Source organism: Tenrec ecaudatus, chromosome 15 (genome assembly GCF_050624435.1).
Source record: "Tenrec ecaudatus isolate mTenEca1 chromosome 15, mTenEca1.hap1, whole genome shotgun sequence".
Classification (NCBI taxonomy): domain Eukaryota; kingdom Metazoa; phylum Chordata; class Mammalia; order Afrosoricida; family Tenrecidae; genus Tenrec; species Tenrec ecaudatus.
In genome coordinates, this window is record NC_134544.1 from 28512711 (window position 1) to 28528963 (window position 16253).

Sequence of the window (16253 nt, forward strand, 5' to 3'; positions counted from 1 at the left end):
TGCCCTAAGCTAAGGGAGTAAGCTGGAGGTCAGAGGTGGTGTGTGAGGGAAAAGGGAAGAGAAAAAGAAAGAAAAGAAAAAGAGGGGGGGAAACTAAGCCCACTGAAACTGTGGTGGAAGTGAGAGAAGAGAGAGAAACAAAAGTAACAATATAGCTGAGCCCCAATCCCTAATTGGGACTGGAAGGGTCTAATTCCTGCAGCAAGCTGTGGCTGTGTTGAGATAAAACCCCTGCACCGGCTCCAGGATCCTGGCTCCGGCCGAGACAGTGGTGGGGCTAAGGTCAAACCTTAGCTGGCCTCCACTGTGGTAAGCCAAAAGTTCCCAGCTCCTCAAAACCTAGTGGATTTGTGCCTACTTATCTTTTTTTCCCCTTTCTTTCTTCAGAGCAGAGCGCGAATGTCGCCCCCCCCCCCCACACCACTACCACAAATTATGCAGTCGAGTTTCCCAAATTTGGGGAAATCGCAGGGGTCAGGACATCCAGAGTACAATGGATAAGCCTCGCCCTGGGAAAACTACCTTTGTGCTCATGGTGTCTCCCCTGCCAGGTAAGCATGTGCCTAGTTATCTTTATGATGCTCGTCCTGCAATCTGGCAGTGTTGAATTTCCCTCTCGGTAACTCTCCTGTGCTGATTTCTGCGGAGTCCCTTTGGTATACGTTACTCAGTCACCATCTTCCCGGAAGTCCTCCAAGTGTCCTCTTCTAATGAATACTGATACACTGAAATCCATCACTAGTGTTGGAAACCCCAGAAGTCAGTAAAGAAACAATGCACTCTAAACAATATTAAAACTTACTGTACCTGCAATAATTAGAATCTAAACACTGACTAATAAAAACAATTCACAGTAGTCATAGACGTCTAAGAATATATATATTACCTCACTGCACCACCATCAAGTTGATTCTGACTCAGAGTGACCCTATAGTATAGGATGGGATACAACAGCCCCCGTGTGTTTCTGAGACTATAACTCTTCACAGGAGCAGAAGGTTTTGTCTTTCTCCCTCCAAGCAGTTGGTGGCTTTATACTGCTGACCTTGTGGTGAGCAACCCAGCATGTAACTCACTACAGCACCAGGGCCCCTCAAGAGCAAATATACTCTGTATTAAATGCAACTGATGCAATTGCCATATACAGGCTGAAAAACAACAGAGAGAGGTGAAAGTTAAAAGCTTTAAGTATAACAGAAGCAAGTCTAAACTGACATGCTTACTGCTTCTGTATGTGTGTGTCACAATTTCCTACTTTTTTATATACTTCTATTGGGGGCTCTTACAAAAATATGGAATGCTTTACAAATTTGCATGCCGTCCTTGTGCAGGGGCCATGCTAATATTCTCTGTATCATTCCAATGTTAGTGTATGTGCTGCCGAAGCGAGCACACAATTTCTTATTATAGTGATAATATTATCAAAACACCTCCCAAAATTGCCTCCCTTACCATCCTTAAACTCTTCATCTTCAGGACTCCTTGATTAAAAAGTTCCAGCAGAAATATATCTCGTATGAAGTATTCTTACCAAAAAAATAAATTTGAATCTGATCTCGCCTCTAGATTTGATTACCACTCTATAGGCAATATAGTGGATAAAGGAAAGTTAAACAACACCACAGAGATACAGTTAGAAAAATCCAAATTATGAAAAACCCTATAAGACAAACAACCCAACTTCTTCAACAAATAAGTTGCAAATGTAAAAAGAAATGAAAGGACTCCTACTGCTTATAAGAGAGTTCATGGACAATTCTTCTGGACACTGACTCCCTATTATTTCTTCTGTCACCTACTTCTCTCCACCTGCAAGGACTCGACTTCAGGTCGCTGTCAAGCCTGGCCTACCTATCAAGCCTCAGCCTCCAAGAATGCCTCCTGCCAGTCTATTCCCCACAGAGCACCAAGACAGCCTCTCTAAGATGCAACTTGATCTCGTCACTCCTTTAGTTGTAATATCTGGCTGACTCTCCATTGTCCTCTGGATGGTATCCAGTCTCTTTGTATGCTATCTGAGGATGGGTTTTCTAAAGAAGCAAAATCAGTGACACTTACATTTGTATGGAGAGAAAGAGATTTCTATCAAGAAAACAGCTCACACAGTCGTAGAAGGCCAGTCTGAATCCAGGCAGGTTCCAAGTCTTTGGGTCAGATGTCAGGCTGGAGGCTTCACCTGACTCAACTAGTTGAAAGGACTGAGAAAGCCAAGATTGGCAGGAACACCACTGGTTGGCTTCAGAGGCAAATGAGCCCAAGGTCATTCAGGCCCGGCTTGTGATGGAGGTAAATGAATCCAAGGGGATAGGGTAGATGGCAGACTACTGGTGCCTCCCAGGGACACCAGTCCATGTGACAAGTAATTGACTGAAGTCCCAAGAACTGGAGGTTGAAGAACCAGGTGAAGGATCCAGACCTAGCAAAAAGCAAAGCAAGCTTTCCCACATCATCTACTTATATTGGAAGCAGGACACACCCCCGTAAGAAAACCTCCTTTCAATTGTATTGGGACTGGGACCTGATTAAGGGTGTTTTTATTCCACCCTAATCTTATCCTATTACAGAGGCTAACAACTAATTGGCTGTGATTACATTTTATTAGGATAGGTCATTGAAGGATCACTAGGTGTTAATTGCCAAACCACTGATATTCTTGGCTAAACCAACTGGACCTAGAGCCTTACTATCACAGACCCTTACACGGCCCCTGTATTCCTCCCAGGTCTCATCTGCTCATCCTCGCTCCCTAAGCTTGTCAGACTAAACCGCTGTCTCTCTTATGTGCTTTCCAATTAGCCTTCTTCTTTACCTAGACCTCCCCTCCCAACCATCTTTCCTCCTCAACTTCTGATCTTGGTTGACATACCACTTCTTCCTGGAAGGCTTCGGAAAACCTTTCATCTGGGTCATTTGCCCTCCCCTGAGCTTTCTGTATTAGAATTTGTACTTTTTCGTTTGTTTTTTTATACCATCTGCTTCCTTGTTCCTTCAGCGGTTCTCAACCTTCCTAATGCCGTGACCCTTTAGTACAGTTCCTCATGTTGTGGAGCACCCCCAACCTTAAAATTATTTTCACTGTTACTTCATAGCTGTAATGTTGCTAATGTTATGAATTGGGCAACCCCTGTGCAAGGGTCGTTCAACCCCCAAAAGGGTCGCAACTGCTGCCCTAGACCGTAACCTCTGTGAGAGCTGGGACTGTGAGCTCCTGTGGAATTCCCTATACCTCGCACAATGTCAGCTTCCGGCTCAGTACTCAACAAATATTCACCAAATGAATACAAGGAAAATGGAAACACCCCAAGATCAGCCAAGTCCAAGAAGATGTGGCTCACAGGAACTTAGAGGGAAAGGAAACTAGAGGGATGTTGGGTAAGTTAAATCCCTGCCTGGTAGAGGAGGATGGGAATCCATTCTTTCCCATGCTACTATCCTGAAACTAGGAATACTTCGCTGAACATGGGAGGTGATGAACAACCACAGTGATGAGCAATCAAGGCTGGATTGTTCCAGCTTGGACGGCAGGACCACTGCCAGTTTGCTCCATTTCTGTACCAACCTGTGATTTCCTTTCCTTTGCTGTGAAATACACCATTGGAGCAGTGGTTCCTGAGCACTCAGCTTTATCGTGTTTGAACCTATGGCCAAATCAGTAGGATAAAGTACCGATGTTACAAATAATTTTCCATTAACAGAGTACATGTGCCCTGTTGTCTTGGTTGGAGTCCCCCAGAATAGACTGGATAGAATTGGAATGCAACTATTTTATCTGGGGTGATCCCCGGAAGCACTGCAAGGGAAATAGGAGCACAAGACAGGGAAAGGAAGCACATCAACCGTAGGCATGGTCTCAGTCAGGTGACCTCTGTGGACAACCGAAGCCCAGTCACGCTGCGGCATTCTGGGAGACACAGTGAAATGAGCACTACAGAGTTGTCCCACCTGAGGAACAAAAGCACCAGGGCGCTGTTCCCATGGGCCGCAAGTCCCCCACACGTCCAGCCTGCACGGAGAGGCACCGGTGCCTGAAGCCTGACACCTTAGGCATGCTCTGGAGTGGTATCGACAGGAGACAGGCAAGGAAGGCAGGAACCACATGTGCTGGGGGCTTCAGCCGGGTAGATGCCTACGTCTTGTCTATTGTCCTATGTTTTCCAAGGGAGTCAAATACAATCAGGTCATGAGTTTTGGCACCAGCTGAAATTATCCCTTGTGATGTTTATCACTGCACCTATGCTCATTTGTGCATCGCTGCCTCCTAAAAACTGAAAAAGGTGTTGAGTCGGCACTGCGTTGGTGGGGTGGCCTTGAAGGCCAAGGCAGGAATCTCTTGTATGTGCTCAGAGCAGCAATTTCAAACCTTTGTCCCTCGAAGAGCACTTCATCATGTTTCTGGGCCCTGCTTTTGCTTTGATTGCTTCAGGGCAGGACTCGAATTCCATCCAATTAGATGTGCACAACTTCAGCTGTTTTGAATCTCCCTACATGCAAATGAGACCCTACATGCAAATGGTCCTTGAAAATGAAGAAAGGGGGCCTGGGTGACACCTTGGTTTGTTTGTTTTTTTAACCTCCTTAGGCATCATTTTTTAAAGCCAAAGAATCTGATTTTCCCTCAAAGTATTCTTTAAGAAAAAAAGAAAAATCAGAAACAAAGATGAGATTTTCCTGGCCTTTCTTTTTCCTCCTTAAAAAAAAAAAAGTGTTGAATTCTGTCCAACAACTGAATTCCGGGTTGTGCTTCTCCTGCTGCTGTGATCGTCTGTCTGCGTGGCTCGGATGACCATCCTGGCGAGTCATTCTCATCGCAGGACAGCTCTTGGCACTGCGTGCACACAGCCGGAGGCGGTTTGGGAGGCAGAGAATGGGAGCGGTACCTGAAACAGATCCTGTGAGAGGCTTGTTTCCATTTCAAATGCAGGTGACTAAATGACACCTGCCTGCTGCCTCTCCCTTCTCCTCCCTCAGCAAGTAGGGAATCCTGTAGCCAACACACACACACACACACACACGTGCACACGCACACACACGCACACACACACACACCCCATTGTGGGATCCAGCCAACCCTGTACGTGCAGCGCTCAAATGGAACTTGTCGGAATCCTTGGAAATGGCAGTGGGAAGACGAGGAGCTTGTGTCTAATGATAGTTTCAATCACCGAGGATTTCATGCTAAGCCATGTTTGTCTGTGTTTTCAAATTGCGAGAAAGGACATTAATAGCATTGTCATTCCCTCTGAAATGGGGCAGAAATTCATTGAAAAATTGACTGACAGGTGGGGATGGAAACACTGGTTGTCACCTCCTTTCTGCCAGCTAAGGGTCAAACCATCTGGTCAGCTCCCACAGACTGGCAAGTCGGAGATTTCCCAGCAAAATGGTCCGTGTTCTTTAAACATCAGAACATCAAGCCGCAAGTTTCGTCTGTCTGTCTATCTGTCTATTTTCCTCAACTGCTACTCTGTGGGACAGTGGACCATGGAGACAGAGTAATCAAAGATAATGAAAAATTTTGACTCTCCCAAAACTTTCCTTCTTAAATCGATGAGTCCCCATCTGCTCCTTTTTGGTTTAGCTGCAAAAGAAAGAGGGGAAATGGCATGATGGAGAGAACATTGTCCCCACGAGTGTCTGATTTGAGTTCTGTGAAACTGGCAAGCCATTTCCCTTTTCTGGACCTTCCGAACCAAACACCCCACTGCCATCGACTCGGTTCTGACACATACCAACCGTGCTGGACAGGGCAGAAGTGGCCCTGTGGGTGTCTGAGACTGTGATTCTCTGGGGAGTGGAAAGCTTCATCTTTCTCACACGGTGGTGCCAAACCCCTGGCCTTGCCCTCAGCTGACCAACGCATACCCCCTACATCACTAGGGCTCCTTCTGGACCTGCCTCCTCACATTCCATCCCTTTCCTTTCTACCTCACTGATAAATATTAGCATGGGCTCAGCTGAGCATTCTGGGAAAAGTCTGTTTTTACTGACCCACCCCAAGTGCCAAGGCTTGGCAAGGTTCACAAGAAGAAGTGGTACAGCATATGCGTATAATATGAGGGACTTCAAAAAATTCATGGAAAAAATGAAAGGAAAGGAAAGTGGATTTTCACACAGGCACTTTCTGAAGCCCCCTCGTATGTAACTTCAGATGACAGCCAAACCCAGTTGACTCCTCTGGGATGCTCCTGATTTGATTAGGCAGGTAAGTGAGAGTGAGGAGGAGATAACAGGTAGGGGCGGGGTGGCATCCTGCTCAGAATGTGAATATCTTCCCCTTACCATCCATTTATATGATATTAGAACAGGTGCACAAACGACTCTTACAAGATGCACTTGCCAGCATTCTGGTTTTTGGCAGGAAGCAGACCAAATACCTCCAGACCTCTTCCCTTACATAAAAACATCTAAAATTCTGGGCGAACTGTAAAAATCATAGTTTTGGGTGCACTACTGATCTGGTACAATCAGAAGAAATACGATAACCACTCTTACCAAAAAAGTGGGGAGGGTGGAGAAAAGAAACACAATAACCAAAAATGAAGTAAAAGCAAGAATTCCAGGGGATTAGGCAAGGGCCATGAGCCCTGGTGTCATGGTGGGTGTGTGCTGTACTTCTAACCTCAAAGTCAGTGGTTCAAAACCACCAGTGACTTCAACAGGAAAAGAGGAGGCTTTCTTCTCTAGCAAAGTCCAAAGGGACAGTTCTACTCTGCCCTGTAGGGTGACTATGAGTCAGAGTCAACTCAGTGGCAGTGAGTTTTATTTGTGATTTTGGAAGCAAGGGCCAAGAAAGGCTCTGCTTTGAACGTCTCTGCTGAACCCTTAAGACCCTGAGTTTTCATTTGGATGGAAAGGAGGGAGTCCAACTGGGGAACTTGACCTAAAGATGGGATAACAAACACACTGTTAAAAGGGCAGATGATAAATAAATCTACTCAGAAACAATCAACAAGAAAACTCACCCACTTAACATAGTCAACAAAGACACTGTTCTACATTCTACTTTCTGGAGTAGCGACTAGACTTAAAAGCTCATGAGCAGCCATGTAAGGTGCAGCCATTGGTCTCTCCCAGCCCAGAAGAATGAAAAACGATGAAAATCAAAGTCCCATGGACACAATTAGTCCAGTGAACTAATGGATCATGTGAGCATCAGTGTCCAAGACCCTGAGGCCAGAAGAACTAGATGGTGCCCGGTACCCACTACCAACCACTTTGAAAGGAATCACATCAGAAGGTCTGGATACAAAAGGTGAAACAAAACTCAAAATCAGAAAAGGATACCAGGTTTACTGGTTGTATAGAGACTGGCAGAAACCCCCAGACTGTGGCCCATGGTCACCTCTCAGGTCTGGAAATGAATTATAGGGAATAATAACACTTGTGAGGTGTGCACACCTAAGAACAATCAACCATTTGAGATTAAAAGGCCAGTGCTTACCCAGAAACAAAATTCCGAAGAGTTAGAGGAAAAGGAGGAATGCAAATACAAAACAAGGAGGAGAAGTAGGATCAGCGGTGCTATGTGGTGGGGATTGCACTCACTGCAATGAAACAAACTGTGTAGGGATTGGGGAGTGGCAAACTGAGCTGCTCTGTCAGCCCTTCACCGAATTCACCGTAACAAGTTAAAGAGAGGAAAGAAAAAGAAAAAGAAAACATGCCCACTACTATAGGAAAATAAGACTAGGGATACATATTAAAGCTAGCCATCACTGGTGGTTACCAAGAGCTGGGAAGAGGTAGTGGAAGGTATTACTAAAAGAGACTAAAAGGGGAAGACGGGAACCACAGACTCAGAGGAAGCTAGGCATGAGTAGTTCTACTCATGAATACGGCCTTATCTCTCTGAGACCAGGAGGGCTAGATGGTGCCCAGTAGCCACTACTGACCATCGTGATCCGAGATAAACGAGAAAGATCATAATAGAATGGGGACAGATGTGTAACAGAACTCAAGTCTGTTAGAATTGAAACTTGCTAGACCAGTGGAGAGTGAAGGGCTGTCACTCTTTAAATCTCAAAGCAAAACTCTTCCCTAGGTCGTCTTTGAGTTTAGTGACAGACTGGCTCATAAAATAAACCATACTCATGAAAACTATATTCCTTTTCTAAATCATCTCTGTGAGGCCAACTGGTCGACATGACCTCAAAAGCAAAGGCAGCAGATTCTGGAAATGGAACCACCGGAACAGAAATTCTGGGAAAGTGGAAGCATTGAGAACAAGGTAAGGAATGTCACTGAACCAACGATGTAGAAATGGACATGACATCGATGTGTGCAAACTTCACAAAAGCACAAGAAGATATTTTCGTTTTTGAAAAAAGAACACTTTTCTATTTCATCCTTAGCACGGGGGTGGCGTTTGTTGCTGCCAGCTGTCATCGAGTTGGTTCCAGCTCATGGTGACCCGCTATGCACAACCTCAGGGAACGCTGCCCAGTCCTGTGCCACCAGCCTCCCAGGTCTTCCTAGGTCTGGGCCCATGTTTGCAGCCACTGTCTCCGTCCATCCTGTGGAGGGGCTTCCCCTTTTTCACGGGCCCTCCACTTGGCCAAGCATGATATCCTTCTCCAGGGACTGGTCTCTCTCACAATATGTCCAAAGGTAGGAAAAAGTATTTCCATCAGAATGTGTATTTACAAGGCCTTCACAGTATTTTGGTCTAAATCAGTGCTGCAAGATCAGCCACGCAGAACCATCAGCCCCTCCTTGAGAGAGAGATGAGGCTTTCTACTCCTATAAAGCATTGCAGTCTCAGAATCCCACAAGGCAGCTCTACCCTGTCCTGTGGGGTCCCTCTGAGTCAGAATCACCTCCCTGGCAGTGATTTTGAGTTTTTGTGGTCCAATAGGAGCCCGGCAAGCAACAGTGCCCAAGGTGGTTAGCAGAAGAAACATGAGCCCTTTCTGAAGGATTACAACTTCATGAGAAGTCCCACAGAAAAAGTTCCAAATAGAATGAGCAACTCACAGTAAAAAAATCTGATGATGAACCAAGACACTACGAGGGAGAACAAGCAAAAACAAACGAGCAAAGGCTTCAGATAATTATATTATTTACCATATTTTTAGGTATATCAATTATGACTGTGAAGTAAAAAAAAGAAATGTGGGAATCTATGCTAACAATAAAAGACTAAGCACACCCAAACATATTTGGAAGAATCGGACAGATATTCCAGAAATAAGATATTTACATAATTTAAGTGGAAAATGTTAATGGGTTGGTGATATAATAGATAAAGTTGAAGAAAGAATTGGTGAACTGAAGGATAGATCTAATGAAATTAATCAGGACAGAATTTTTTTTAAAAGGAAACTATAAAAGGTAGTTCACAAGACATGTAGGACAGACAGAAGGCTTTCCATTTAGCTAATCAGAATTCCTGAAATAGGCATCAGAGATATTATGGAAGAGGTGAAATTTGAAGAGATAATGGCTGGAACTTTTTTAGAAATGTTGAAAAACATCAATTCTCCAAGTCAAACATAATTTTTTAAATTTAAGCAGGATAAATGAATCTAAGATATATCACAGTAAATATGAAAAACACCACACACAGAGAAAACATTTAAAATAGGCAGGAAGAAGAGAGAGCTCACCTACAAAATATATATATATATATATATATATATATATATATATATATATATATATATATATATATATGACAGGTAGAATGATGGCTCCCTTCTTAGTGCAATAATGAAATTGAGAACACAATAGATTAATCTTGTCAGTGCACTGAAAGAAAATAATACTCAACTTAGAATTCTATCACCGGAAGCTCTGTTTAAGAACTGACTGGAAGTATAATCATTTTTAGATAAAATCAGAGCGAGAATGAAAAAGGGGAAGATATACTGCAAACGCATCCCCACTAAAGGAAGTACTGCAGATACGCAGAAAATACCACAAGCCACAAAGAGAGATGACCTAGGATACTGATGGAGGAGTTAACGAATGAGAAACAAAAGCCTGCGGCGTGGTGGGTTAAGGGGTAGGCTGCTAACCGAAAGGTTGGAGATTCAAAGCCAACAGCGCTCTACAAGAGAAACATGAGGCCGCCTGCATCCACAGAGATTGACAGCCTCAGAAACCCCGTGGAGCAGTCCCGTTTCCAACCCCATGGCAAAGCTGGGTTTCGAGCAATACAAATACGTAAAATACCTGTGGGAGCAAATGTTCCTATAAATAAGCACTGGCCCCGTACGCTTACATGACATAAAGCAATATTGAGAATACACAACGTGTACGTCTGAAACACAGGGTTAAAATGCAACCGAATTAAAGCACAAGGCAATGGTAGCTGGTCGGTGTGACAAAAGCCGAAAGGCGGAGCAGAGCTGGCATACCCTGGAGAGCCTGCAAGTGCAGTTCTCAGTCACCAAAATAAAGCAGCTGTCACACAATACAGCGGTTCACACTATTTGACGTGTTTCCTGGGGCACAGAAAACCTATACTGACGCTGTCCAGTAGTCTATGAAGAAGGGATCTTTGCCAGCATTCCACTAGCCAAAGCAAGTTACATGACCAAGGTTATCTTAGAATGCTCTAGGCGGATACAGATACCTTAAAAGAGACCCTGGCTAGAAATATTGTTACAGTATGAACTAGTGGGTGAGGAGAGGTGAGAAATCACAAAATACCTGAATAATACACAATTCTAGGAATCCACTTCCCAAAAAATGGTCGAGAGTATTCTATGTTGTGCTAACTGACATCAGTAGTCATGGACTGCTAGTGAACCATGCCCAAGAGGCCAAGTCCTTAGGCAGAGTCAAATGGAGCCCCCCCCCATCCACACACCAAGTCCCCCATTGCCTACTAGAGGACTTCTCTGCTTATAGCCCCAGAACTAAAATCCTAAAAAAAATTTTTTTTAAGTGCTCACCAAGTCCAGCCTATTCCACAGACAAAGCCAACCGAGGGTTATAGACACAGGAAATGTTAGGATGTCTGTCTTGGGATAAGTCAACGTGTCAACAAGCACTAACTGGTCTTCTTTTAACTTCTTACTCTTTCCTCTGTGCTCCCGTGAATGTCAACATGTAGGATAACCTCAAAAGTCAAGAGGACAAGCTTTAAGCGTGTTGATTCATTAGAAACCAGCACAAATATTTCTCTAACATATCTTTGGTCTGCTCCCTGCTCTCTGAAAGGCAGCCATGAGCTGCTCAGATATGTGTGCTTTATTTGGCAGTTTAAAATATATTTAAACCATAGGAAATGACCGCAACAGCAAGGTTAATGATAAATCAAGTGGTACAGAGACCAGATGCTAAAGGAGATCCAAAGAAGGAAAAATCCGGCCAGGACTGAAATAATCATACGAAGGATTGACTGGAGTGGACCCTTGCGTGATAATGCAAAATTATTCCTGGAAAAGGCATGCAAGACTTTTCCAAACTATGAGAGCCTGAGCAGGGTGGCTCTCCCCATGAGTTTCCCAGGGAAAGTGATTCAAGGGAACAGAAGAATGCCTCATAAAGGAACACCCCATTTGGGTCTCAATCCCCAACAACAAAAAAAACTCTTTCTCAGTGCTACCCACTTTTTCCTAAGTTGGTCAAGCTTCCAGGTAAGGTAGGCCAACCAAAAACAACAAACTCACTGCCCATCGAATCAATGCCAACCGTGTTAGTCTGGGTGGACTAGAGAAACAAATCCACAGAAACTCATATGTGTATAAGAGAGAATTTTATATAAAGGGTAAGCGTACATTAAGAAAGCATCCCAACCCAGTGCTGCCCAAGCCCATAAGTACAACATTAGCCCATATGTCTGGCACTGATCTACAAAGTTCTCCTCAAACTCACAAAACACACGCAATGACTCTGAATGTAGGACGATCACAGGCCAGTGGGTAGAAGGTCTTTGGATCCAGTGGCATTGTAAGCATCTCAATGCTGGCAGGAGTCTCCACATGGCTGCTCCAGCACCCAGGGCTGCAACAGGGCAGGAGGTCCATGTGGCTTCTCCTCGGGGATGTCTCGCAGGAAGTGAGCTTTGCCAGCTGAGGCAGAGAACCAGCTAAGGCAGCCACAGAGAGCCCAACCATCAAAGAGCAAGAGACAAGAAAGACGAGGCTCATCAAGTCTTTTATCTCTCCGCCCTTCAATTAAAGTGCCCTTCAATTAATCAGATGTTTTCACCGGCCAGGTTGGCACAATAAACCTTAACTAGCACTGTCATCTCATAGCAGCCCTATAGGACAGGGTAGAACGTCCCCTGTGGGTTTCTGAGACAGGAACTCTTACAGGGACTAGGAAGCCCTGTCTTTCTATCAAGGAGTAGCTGGTGGTTTCAAACTGCTGACCTTGCCGTTATCAGGCCAACATGTAACCCCTACACCAACAATGATGAAACCCTGAAGCATTTCATGGCATGAATGGACCTGGAGAACATTATGCTGAGAGCAATTAGTCAATCTCAAAAGGCCAAATATTGGATTAGGCCACTGCTAGCAAGGGATGGGAGGGGGAGGAGGAGGAGGGGGACAGGTGGTAAGAGACAAAGACTTGCAGAGAATAGACTTTGGAGGTTACCAAGGTGGGGAGGGGAAAGGAGAGGAGATGAAACAGTAGGTTACAAGATTGACAGGTATTAACTTAGGTAAAGGGGAAAATAGAAATCAGCAAGAGAGAAAAGAGAAATCAAAGGATGAGGGTTGTTGTTGTTAGGTGCCATCAACAACAACCCTTGGTGACCTTATGCACAACAGAATGAAACACTATCTGGTCCTGCACCTTCCTCACAATGGTTCCTAAGCCTGAGCACATCGTTGCAGCCACGAGGTCCACCATCTCCTTGAGGGCCTTCCTCACGTCCGCTGCCCTCTGCTTTCCCAAGCATGATGTCCTTCTCCAGGGACTGGTCTCTCCTGACAACGTGTCCAAAGTATGTAAGATGATGTCTCACAACCCTTCCCTTTCAGGAGCATTCTATTCTGAACTTACTTCTTCTAAGAGAGATCGATTTGTCCTTTTAGCAGTCCATGGTACTTTCAATACTCTCCAGCACCACAATTCAAAAGCATCGATTCGTCTTCAGTCTTCTTTATTCAATGTTCAACTTTCACCTACGTATGAAAGCACTGAAAACATCACGGCTTGGGTCAGGAGCACCTTGGTTCTCAAAGCATGGTCCTTTTCTTTTCACTGCTCCAAAGAGGTCTTGGGCAGCAGGTTTACCCAATGCAATTCATCTTTTGATCTCTTGACTGCTGCTTCCATGAGCATGGATTGTGGATCCAAGTAAGACAAAATCCTTGACAACTTCAACCTTTTCTCCATTTATCATGATGTTACCTATTGAGGATTTTGGTCTTCTTGGCATTGTGTTGAAATCCATACTGAAGGCTGCAGTCCTTCACCTTCATCAGCAAGTGTTTCAAGTCCTCTTTGCTTTTAGCAAGCAAAGTGTGTCATCTGCATACCTCAGGTTAATAAGCCTTTCTCCGATCCTGATACCACCTTCTTCTTCAGGTAAATCAGCTTCTCTGACTACCTGCCCAGCATACAGATTGGATAAGTATGGTGAGAGCACCTGCCCTGATTTTAGACTCTAAAGGATGCCCGTGTTCTGTTCACACAGTCCCGCTTGGCCCACATACAAGTTCCAAATGAACACAAAGAAGTGTTCTGGAATTCTGTTTCTTCTCAAAGTTATCCATAGTTTACGATGACTGCCACAGTTCAATGGCTTTGCATGGTCGATAAAATACAAGGAAACATCTTTCTGGCAATGTTTCGAAGCTATGCCCAGCGTTTACCAGCTCCTTCCAGAAAGTGCCATGGACTGCTAAAAGGACAAACTAATCTGTCTTGGAAGAAGCTCTGGCCAGAGTGCTCCTTAGAGGCAAGGATGGCAAGACTTCATCGTGCATGCTTTGGCCGTGTTGTCTGGAGAAATGAGTCCCTGGAGAAGGACATCATGTTCAGGAAGGTAGCAAAAAAGAGGAAGGCCCGCACGGAGATGAACCACCACAATGGGCTCCGCCATAGAAACAACTGAGGATGGTGCCGGCAACTGCACTGTTCCTTCTGGTGTGTGTAAGGTCACTACGAGTTGGCACCAGCTCGAGGGCACACAACATCAACAAACATCTTTCTAGTATTCTCTGCTTTCAGCCAAGATCCATCTGACATCAGCAATGGATGGGGGTAGGCTAAACTCGGGGAGGATTTGATAAGTAGTTTCAATCATTGAATATAAAACAGATGATTGGAAATGTAAACCCACGTATAAGTCACAATTTTTAAAATGATCAAAAAATAAATAGGCAAAGTAGTCCAGGAGGCCTCCTGCACAGTGCCACCTTTGCCAAGTGTGGTCATGATCAAGTGCCAAATCAATAGTCCTATAGGTCGAAAAGTTGGAGCGACGCCCACCCAACGGTGCTGACTCTCTGTGGCATAGCACCTTTCTCTAGCAAATTCAGTCCTGTGAGATGAGCGGCCCTCTTCTGTAATGAGAAAGGACGAGGATACCGGTGAGCTCCTGAGCAGTAAGTACCCAGGAAGCCATCCGTCCGTCGGGACCACAGAGTCACGGAAGATTTCCAGGGAAAGATAAGTGTCGTGGCTGGCTTCCACAGCAAAAAGGGGCTGGCTGGCCTCTGCCTTCATTGATTTGTGCTGTTCGGTGTGATCCTTGCGAAGGTTGACACTTTGCTTACACGTTATGCCTTTCCATGTTTTGTGCTCATTTCTTTGTACGCCACAGTGGAGAGGAGCTATTCTACAGAAAGGTCTGTAGCAAGAAATGTGGAATCCAGAAAATAGGCGCTTGGTTTAAGGATTGCTGGTTTGGTTTGGTTTTCAAAACTGGGTTTTGTTGGCACCACAAAAGTCCCCCAGCTCTCTGCCCCAGACCTTCAACACAAAGAAGAGGGTGTGTTCACTCTGCTCTTGGATTGCTTTCACTCAGAGCCACCCAAGCTGGCCTGGATCCCATGCTGCCCCTTTTTAGCCTCTGTTGTTGCTGTTGTTATTGCGGCTGCTGCCAGTTGCCACCATGAATGTTCATCTGTCTCCCAAAGGAGGCTCTCCGGGGCCCTGCGGACATTGTGCACCCCACCCAGTGCGGTCCGGGGCCCATCCTTGGCAATCTGTGAATTGAGCAGCAATTCTTCCGGGAAGTTTGTCTTTCGCTTTCTTTCCTCCCGCTAAACCGAACCATTTCCTTTATTAAACTCACATTTGACACCATTCATCTACCTGAAATACACGCTCAAGAAAAATCTGATCAACTACTCGCCCTGAGGTTTGATGGTTGTCTGAGTTAAAAGTGGTGTCCAGAGAAACCAGTCCGCAAAAGTGGAATTTCCACTGTCCACAGGATGGCAGGGACGCTGTTTGGAGGAACAGAGGCCCCTGTTGAAATTTCTGAAATTCCTAAAGTTCCACTGCACTGGCTCTTGCAGCCAACATTTTGGGCCTATTCAAAATCCTATCAATTATGTGCCTGGTTTCCACATCCTGTTTGTAGCACAGTTCTTAAACTGTGGGGTATATATCAAGAAGGAAAAGTCATGGTCACTTTCCTCCACCTGGCCACCCCTGCCTCTGGATATCAATAAAGAAGTCTTTATCCTCTGCCGAGACTCCCACTGTAGAGGAAAACATCAGCTTGACCTATCAACTGACCATGAGCCAGTTGCCTGGTAGTGTTTCTCAATAATATGTTCATTCTCAGAATGTCAGCGTCCAAGTCACCACCTTCAAAATCGAGTCTCCTCCCTGGCTGGGCCACCTGGATCAGAGTTGTTAGGGGGGACACCATGCTTACAGTTGAGAGCTAAGGACTCTGGCTTGTTATCATCCAAATGGGTCTAAACATGGGCTATACCTACTTACTGTGGTTAGTGGGTGGATCGAGTGCTATAGTGTAACATAAAGCAGAACATGATCTGATCGGTTGGTTAAGAATACATTTGGACTCAAGCAGATCTGTGCAGAACCTGATTTTGTCACTTACCAGCTGACTGAGAAAAGGCATCCTCTCTGAGACCTGGCTTTCTGTAAAACATGGATAAGGATTAAAAGAAAATTTCATGTGCAAAACTTTTGACACACGCCTGGCACATTGGCATGGAGTACTAGTGGCTTAACGGGCTTCTCTTTGACCTGCTAACCACAAGGTCAGTGGTTTGAACCCACCAGCCACCTTTGGGGAGAAAGATGAGATTGTCTGCTCCATAAAGATGTACAGCCTCACGAATCCTAAAGAGTCATTCTACTCTGCC

At 45.0% G+C, this 16253-nt stretch overlaps 2 non-coding genes across 2 annotated transcripts; both read right to left on the reverse strand.

The window, feature by feature from the left end:
* Window positions 1-397: 397 nt before the first annotated feature.
* LOC142428222 (U1 spliceosomal RNA) lies at window positions 398-559 on the reverse strand. Its single transcript, XR_012780180.1, has one exon. It is a non-coding gene; the product is annotated as a U1 spliceosomal RNA (small nuclear RNA).
* Window positions 560-1286: 727 nt separating this feature from the next.
* LOC142428346 (U6 spliceosomal RNA) lies at window positions 1287-1393 on the reverse strand. The gene has a single exon (XR_012780267.1). It is a non-coding gene; the product is annotated as a U6 spliceosomal RNA (small nuclear RNA).
* Between the last annotated feature and the right edge of the window lie 14860 nt (window positions 1394-16253).